Source organism: Dipodomys merriami, unplaced genomic scaffold, assembly GCF_024711535.1.
Source record: "Dipodomys merriami isolate MVZ:Mamm:240054 unplaced genomic scaffold, mDipMer1.0.p SCAF_343, whole genome shotgun sequence".
NCBI lineage: Eukaryota > Metazoa > Chordata > Mammalia > Rodentia > Heteromyidae > Dipodomys > Dipodomys merriami.
This window is the reverse complement of record NW_027204971.1, coordinates 438,090-447,198: the sequence shown is the minus strand read 5'-3', so window position 1 is coordinate 447,198 and position 9,109 is coordinate 438,090. Positions and strand designations below refer to the sequence as shown.

The window sequence follows — 9,109 nt, the reverse complement described above, 5'->3', positions numbered from 1 at the left end:
AAGTTTATTTTGTCAGATATAAGGATTGCTACGTCTGCTCTCTTACTAAGGGCATTTGATTGGTAGATCCTTTTCTAACCCTTCACTCTGAGTTTGTTTGCATGTTTGGCTTAGAGGTGGGTCTCCTGAAGGCAACAGATGGATGGGTCATGTTTTAGGATCCAAACTGCAGTTCTTTTTCTTTTGATTGGTGAAGTAAGCCCGTTAATCTTAAGAGATAGTATAGAGAGATGCATTATGGTCACTGTTTTTCATCTTTCCTTTCCTCTGTCCTTGCTCAGATAGACTTCTATTAATGCCTGTCTCGGTGCAGGTCCCTGTTTCTGGTTGCTTTTCTCAGGTTGTGTTCCACCTCTTAGTAGTCTTTGTAACGCTGGCTTAATGTTTATGTATTAATTTAGTTTTTCTTTGCTATTAAAAATTTTCAGTTCTCCATCGAATGTGAATGCTAGCTTTTCTGAGTATATCAGTCTGGGTTGGAAGTTATTGGCTCTCAGGGCTCATGTGGTACATTCCCAGGCCTTTCTTGCATTCAGTGTTTGTGTGGAGAGATCTGTAGTGATTCTAATATTTTTCCTATAGTAGTATAGCTCCTTCTTCATTTTTTGCTGCATGCAAGATTGTTTCCTTATCATTCAGATCTATCAATTATTCTATAGTGTGTCTAGAAGTGTTTCTCCTGGGATCCTGCTTGTTAGGTGTTCTATATGCTTCTGTTATGTGGGTAAGATGTTCTTTTTTGAGATGGGGAAAATTTTCACCGATTATCTTGGGGAATAGGTGTTGCATTCCCTTGCTTTGATATTCCTCACCTTCGTATATGAAGGTTAATTTTCTTGGCACTATCTGCTTGCCCTTGAATTTCCCTTTGGTATAATTTAAGTGAATTTTCCGTATCTGTCATTTTTTGTTCCAGTTGATGTATTCTGTCTTCTGAATTCCATTTTGTTCACTCTGTTAACTGTGGCTTCCATTGTGTTTTGCATGGAGGAAATGGACTCATTGTTGATTTTAATGGATTCAATGTTGGTTTTCAAAATACTAATCTCACCTCTTAATGAGGTGTGTACTGCCTCTATTTTGTCACTTATCTCATGGCTTAGTGAGGTGTGTGCTACCTCTATTTTTGCATGCATCTCCTCTTTGATGTCCTGCACCTCTTTTGGTGTTTTGACCTGGTGTTCTTTCAAATTCTGGTCTATTTCTCACTTTATTTCTTGAGTCATTGCCTCCAGCATGTCTTGGATGTAGTGTTTGTCTTCCATTCCTGCTTTGCTCCCAGTGGGGCTCTCCCCTGGGTTGCTGCTGGCTTTTAGAGATAGCTTGCTATCCTAGCTGTTGATAAACCTTATAATATTTCTCTGTGATTTTCTCATGGTTATTCAGGGATTATTGCAGACTAATCTGAAATTTTGTTTTGGTCAATAGGTGTCTGTCTTTGCTTGGTTACTGTTTCTGTGCTGGTAGAGGGAGTCTGTACCTGATCTCGGTTCTGTTGGGGGCCGACCTCCAGCTGCTGGTCTGACCCACACAGGATTCTCAGCTCTCTGCTGTAGATCACTGGCAGTTCCCGCCGTTAGAAGGGTTGAGCAGCCTAGACTGCTCCTGTTTGTTCCTACAGGTGCTCTTGGCTAGTCTGGATGTGCTGGATGTATTCTCCCAGATGCTGGAGTCTGCTATGGTCTCCTGATGTTTTGTTTTGTTTTACTTTTTTGGCTATTTGTGGGCTTGAACTCTGGTCTTGGGTGCTGTCCCTCAGCTCTTCAACTCAAGGCTGGCACCCTACCATTTGACCCATAGCACCACATCTGGCCCTTTCAGCTTATGTTTTGGTGAGGAATCAGATCCAGGGCCTCTTGCACCTAAGACAAGCACTGTACTGTTGAGCACCTTACCAGCCTGAGCTCCTGACTATTATCGGGTGCTGGAGGCCTGTGTTGTTCAATTCTTAGCCTAGAATACATGGGTCAGGTTCTTGTGGAGTTTGGGCTTCTCTTGTCCTGAACCCCCCGCATCTTTTGCTGTCACAGGCATGATTACCAGGAGTGTAGTTCCCTGTTTTTCTCCCCTCTACTGAGGCGTATGCTCAGCTTCTGATTTCAGTTGGGAGGAGTTGGTTATGTTGCTCAGGCACCAGATCCCCAGGCCTGGTCCCAGATCCCAGCCTGGGCACACCTGTTGGACCTGTGCTGCTGTGTATCCCACCTAGATTACGCAGCTTGGAGTACACAGTTCAAATTTCTTCCACCGTTGGGTTCTTGACCCAGTGGCGCTGTACCAGGCTTGGGCTTTTAAGCTTCCTTCCAGGGTCTCTCTTGTTCTAGCCTGGCCAGCTGAGTGTGATTCATGGGCTGGTGGAGCTCTTGAACAGTTTCTAGGTTTAGTGGGTCCTGTGGTGCAGGTTTTGGGGTAGGGGGTCTGGGGATTCCCACCAGCTCTGGTCTCCCTTGAGGAATACACTGTCCCCTGCGGGGTACTCACCCTGGAGCTATTTGTTTTCGTGTGATGTAGGTTGTTGTTGGTTGCCATTGCAATCAGAGTTCAATTGAGGTGGTTGTGGGCTAGGCTGAGAGGTGGTGGCTCTGTGTGTTTCTTTTCTGTCACTGCCTCCATTGACACTGTTTGGGTCCGCTCCAAGGGATGGGCGTCTGGCCTCCACCCGAGGGGTGGGGCGGGGACTCTGTTCAGGTTCTGATTGCTGGGGTTTGTCTCTGTGCTCTCTGGATCAGCACCACTTCCTTTCAGTTCTTCTGCTCTGGTGTTCTGTGGGCATCTCATGTATCTCTGAGGTTCCTGCCATGGGGCTGAGTGGCTTTGGTGGGATGGAGCCTCCCTGCTCCAATGGAGAGTGAGGGGAAGGGGTGGGATCTTTGTGCAAGTTCCCTGCTCGGAGGTTTCTTCATTCGTCAGGATCAGCCGGTCTGACACTGATACCTCAGGGGTCTTTGGTGCCGGTGATCTGCAGACAACTCCCTGTGTATCTATCTGGGCCACTGGTAGCTCCCACCAGGCCGGGCTGGCCATGGCTTGGCACGCTGCTTTGTGGCCAATAGACGATGGGGGAGGCGTCTTCAAGCTTCTCTGTTGTGAAATTCTTCTTTTCAACTCCTGTTTTTCTCTGGATGTTGATTTTTTTGTTGTTGTCGGTCTCTTGGGGAGATTAAACGTTGGAACTCAAACTCTCTTTTTGGTTGGGAAGAGCTGTGGCATTCCCCTAGTTCCCCGTCACCATCTTGGACCCCCTCGAGTTTTTGCTTTTTTTTATTCAGAAATTTTAATTTATCTGTTGAAATGAGTACTAAAGAAACTAAAGATATTTCTGGTGCTTATGTGAAAAATTATACCTTTAAATATTCTGTATTCTGTTTGTATAATGCCCATTATCTATTTTATTCTTTCCTAGATATAAGACTTTGAATTCTACATTGTTTTATAATATATAGGTTCATTAATAAATGTGTCCTTTCAGATTGCATTCCATACCAAAACAGTTTAAGATTCCTTTTTTACTAGGTCCTTATAGTATATTTCTTTGGAATAAAATGACAATGTTGTCTAATTTTAAAAGTTTTATAACGATTATGCTATGTAAAGGCCTTTCTAAGGTGAAGATTTAATACACTGATGTCAAACTAACTTTTATTTATATGGATTACATGTATTGTTACACTATTGATTTTGTAATCAACTTTTTAATTGTTTTTCATTTCTTGCATCTGAAGAATGAAAAATCTGGAATAATTCACAGATTTTCATATCATCCTTTGCAATTGCCATGTTAATCTCTGTATTGGTGTAATTTGGGTTCATGTGCTGCTGAAGCATGTAATGTCCTCTAAATTTAGGTAGTTAATGATGCAATATTTATACAGGATTATATCCTTGGGTGCCTGTTTGTAACAAGGAAACCTTATTGTTTCTAACAATGCTACTGATCTTATTTCCCTAAAATTCTGTGTATAATGGAAAATAATTATATTGTTCAGTTGAATGCTCACGTTTGTAATTTTTTTTGTCAATGACTATTTTAAATCTTTTTCATTTTAGTTTAATCATACTTTGAAGCATTTTTAGCTAGGTCCAAAGGGGATGGCTTTTTCAAATACTTATTTATTCAACTGAGTTTGCTCTGTGTAGCTAACGGATTCAAAGTAAGCCTTGCTTAAGAGCTACTTCTAAACTTCTGCAGCTGAAATTTTCCCAAATGCGGTCTCATTGGCACAAATGTCTACCAGATGCTTTACCCTTCTTCCATGTAGGATCAGACCAACCAGAATATCTTACCCTGATCGCGTAAATTGTCTTACTTGAACAAAATAAATCTTAGTTCCAAGGGATCATAGAAAAATGAATATTTCAGACAGAACTTTTCAGACTAGAAGGTTTTTTATCAAAATATAATGGTTTATTATACCTACCATTTCAAAAGTAGCTAAAGCCAAGAAGGTGAAAAAATTGTTCATATGCATGATTACCTAATGTCCGGGCCTGTCTACCTTCCAACCAGGCAGGAACTTAGACTACTGCCTTTCTATCACCAAATATTTTCATAGCTCCAGGAGAAGTCCATATGTTTCTCCTTGTTATTAGGCCTTAAATTGGTAATGTTTCCTCTTGCCTCCAATCTGTGAATCTACAAAAGGTAAAGGTTTAAATCTAACTCTATCAAACACTGAGGTAGAGATAATGGAAAAATACTTTAAAACAGAGTAGCTTTGGATACCCTAACCAAAACAGAACAATGCAAAACATGTGCCATTTTATTATATTATATATAGTTATATATTTTATATTTATATGTGCTGATTTTATATTTCACACAGTGAAACTTACTAGAATCAATTGATAATTTGTCAAATAAATTGATATTTATTTATTCCAATAAATAGAATTGGAATGTAAATAATTAGGTTTAGAATATATATTAGAATATAAAAAGTATCAATGCAATGTCTTCGGTATATACTTGTGATACCTTCTAAGTGTTCATGGTCTTCTGAATTCACATTGTTAAAAATAAATGTTGTTTTCCTCTAATCTATAAGAGATTTTACTCTGATGCTCTGTTTATTGTTTTAACTCACTGGTCCCAAACTGTTTTTCTCCATATTTCTGATTCATTCCTCCTACATATTATACTCCAATTTTGCTAATATTATATCTAAAAGACATTATTCTTCTATAGACCCATGGGTCCTAATATCTTATGGCTGAGTTACCTGCATCATCAGATAACAGGGGCAATACTTCTCACCTAGGACTACGCAACATGCCAGCAGACAGTAACTGAAAATCCATCTCAATTTCTCATTTCTTATATTTCAGGGCTCCAATTCCTTGAGAAACAAGAATTAGCAGCAAGCAATTGTGTAATGTAAGGCAACTTAAAATGAAAGATGAAGTCACAAAATCGAGAGAAATTACTGTATTTCAACCTGAATTGACAGATGACCAGCCCATATGAGTGAACAAGATCAGAAAGTGTCACAAGATTATTTTTAATACCCCTCCCCTTATGACTAATGTAATATTTCAGTCCAGCATAAGTGGGCCAAAAAATAGTTCCTGGAAAGATAGATCCGTGATTGATCTACCATGGTCAGGAAAATGACTTAGAGGTTAAATTTAATTCAGCAAAACATTAATTGAGAAGATCGTTTGTGCTTCAAAACACTGGTACTTTAGTACAACTTGGTTCTGTGGTATAAAAATGTTGTCATTCTCAAACCAACCTACATTTAATCTCCTGAAAGTGTACTCCTTTTCAAATGAACTTTTTGAAATCACACTTACCAAAATAACATTTGATAAGTAGATGACACTTAGTGACACTACAAGTTTTTCAAGTGTAGGGAGCAAGTTACAATAGACTTGATTCATTTATCCAGCACTAATGTCAGACAGGTTCAACCATTCATTAAAGTCTAAAAGTAGTACCACGCACCATTTGTGTTGCTCAGTAGGTGCCTTCCAGAAATTTGTTTAATAGATCAGCCTCCCATATTTCAACCCTAAACATTAGCTAATAAAGTAAATTTCATCACTTAATAAGGGGCATTTTAATAAGTCACAAATACTTGCCTTATCATATGCTGTTTTGTTTTCCCTCTGTCTAACACAGTAAGAAATATGTCTTTAAGTCTTGAATATGGGTACTCATCTGAGATGTGACAAAATCTATCTTCTATTTCTATCATATTCTTCTATATTAGTATATGTTACTTTCCTTCTTTTTCCAAAACTTATAGGTAGTAGAAAGTTTTATTCCATGTAATATAAAATAATCACACATCATTGTACAAAACCATTTATAAAAACTGGTAGTTAAGAATACATTCAAAGCCATTTTTAAACTTTCTTGTTGACTAAAGATTAATCTTCAAATGGATGAGAATATAATCATGTCTAGGTGTTTCAAGTCTCCAGTCTTGCAAATTGTTATTGCAGATGAATGAATTATGGAAATATAAGCTGACATCAGTTCAAGTATGTGCAGGACTGAAACTCCATGGAATGTATATAAACCTTTCAAATATTAACAGACAGTTTAACAGAATGACTATCAGGAAGTTGAAACCAGAGAGCCATAATAGTAAAGACATAGAATGAATGAAAAATGGAACAAGGGGCAAGTACAGCTAGAATACTCAATGTACACATTTGAGAAAGGAAGTGGTAAATCGGAAATAAATCTTGGAGAATGGAGTGGTTGAGAATGATAGATGGTGTCACTGTGATCCAGGAGCAATGGATAATTAGGTGGACATATTTAATTGTAAGACACTTGCACAACCTTTGGAAATTCAGTTAAAAAAACACAAAAACACATAAAAAACACAACCAAACAGCAATCTGTAGGGAGTATGAATATGACCTCTCAAAAATTTTAAGCAGTTAATGGAGGGAAGTCTTAGTAAAAGCAAACAAAGATGTTCAAAGAGGGCAGTTTGGCGTAGGGGAGTATTCTGAACAGATTTAAATAGATTATCTAAGGTTATAAATCACATATATCTGCTGCAAATATTATCTTTCTTCTATGAGTTCTCTTTGTCTGAACTTGATACTCCAGTCCTGAGCCACAATTGATAGCTTGGAAAAATGGAATGGAAGAAACAAAATGAAGAACCCATTACTCCACTGTAGAGAAAAAAATCCTTTATTTTTTCCTCTCATCTCTCTTCACTACATTTTATTCATACTTTTAGGTCAATTCATTTTGAATTACATTTTCCTTCTTTATTCTGGCAAAGTAATTGGTCAAATAATTCACTAAAAGTTATTTGCCATTTTTTTTTATTATGCTGTTTAATTGACTAAGCGAGTCCATTAAACTTTCCTCTTGTATTTGGTTGCCATGAAACAACATCTATGTTAATGAGGACAAATCTAATGTAAAAATTGTCTCCAGAAAACCAGTCCAAGAAACTGTGATTACAAATACTTGGCTAACTTTTTTCTTTTTCCTTTACCTTGAAAGTCTTCTTGTGTCTAAATTGCCCAGAAAAATAGGTGCTCCATCACTTTTTGTTTCAATCAATTCTAACCTCAAGGACATATTTTGCTAACAAGATGCTTAGAGGAAACCAAAAAATACTCAATTTTTATCTTCTCACTTAAGACTCTCCTTAGATATCATATCAGGAACAGTGAAGTTTCTCTTTGCAAAATTATTTCAATATATTATTTTTCTCTTGTTCTTGCATTTGCTCACCAAGATGTATGGAGAAGAATAGAGGTAAATCACCCATACCTTGGAAGACAGGTCTGTTACAAAAGGACAACGCTTCTGTGTCCTACTTCTATGTCCTCCTCTCAGCTCTTTCCTGATTTCCAATTAAACACAGCTTCTTGGCTATTGAAGCCTCACCCACTGCTTCATCTTCATAGTTTTTTTAAAACTCTTTTAAGGGTAGAGACCCAGCTATATACAACCAATCTGAAAAGGATCCCAAACCTCAAAATCTAAAGGAGTTTTATGACTCTTCAGGAGGACGATTGGGAGACCTAGGACCCCCCATGCCAATCGTTTGATCATCACATTCCTGCCTCATTTTGTCCCCTTTCCTATTGGCCAATATTCGTCGCTGTAACTGATCTGGATATGACCAGGTGTCAGGAATGGTAGTGGTTAGAGCCCCGTTCTTTTTTTGTCTAGGAGACAACTCCTCCGCTACTTGCACTCTCAGCAATCACTGGCAACCCAATGACTCATATCCTTTTGCAGGTTTGGTACGTGTTCCCCCATTTATTGTTCTGGCTACTAATGACTCTCAGTTTTCCCAGGTTCATTTGATTCATCCGTGCACTAAAAGAGCAGTAGGATTGATCCTTGCAATCGGGTCCGCAATCATCGCTACAGTGGCTTCAGCTACCACCGCGGCTGTATTGCTGTCCCAAAGCGTGTCCACCGTGCAACAGATAAACCAGCTCATCCCTCAACTGTCATCCATAGAATTATAACATTTACAAGTTGCCAATCATCTTAAGGGAGGCCTCCTTGTGCTCCAACAACAAATAGACTTGCTCCAAGAACAGATTACGTTTCTTTGATTACAACAAGGAGGACTATGTAATGCTTTGACTAATTCTGTCTGTCAGCTTACCACTCCCGCACCCAATTTCACTGAACTTAGTAACTACCTCAAAGGCCCTAAGTCCCTTAAGTACTTAAACTTCAACCAAAACCTGCTGCATGATGTTACCCACCTAAACCAGACCACCATTCAGCTTATTCCCGCTGTCTCCTTTTTAGAAGATGTGCTTAAAAAGTTACAACAATGGTTTTCGCCATCCTCTCTGGTCATCTGGGGAGGCCGTGCACATGTAGGGCTTACTCTCCTAGGAATTATTAAATGCTTGCACTCCCGGCAAAAATGCCTCCAATGACAGGTCACCATAATGACGGTCCTTTTAAAAGAAAAGGGAAAATTTGTGGGTAGAGCCGGTCAGATCTGGTTGAGTCAGCTAGAGTAGCAGTTGAAGCACACTTCCTGCTCATAGAGACGTGACCCACAGGCACGTCTGCCTAGCTTTCCTGCCATGAGCTGTCCCTGCTCCCTACATGCCCCCGGGGGACCAATCAGTGCCTGTCACCAAGCAGTGCCCATCA

General features: G+C 39.1%; 1 pseudogene; it reads right to left on the bottom strand.

Annotated features, from left to right (window-relative positions):
* Positions 1-3,726: 3,726 nt before the first annotated feature.
* LOC138803606 (U6 spliceosomal RNA) lies at positions 3,727-3,825 on the bottom strand (annotated as a pseudogene).
* Between the last annotated feature and the right edge of the window lie 5,284 nt (positions 3,826-9,109).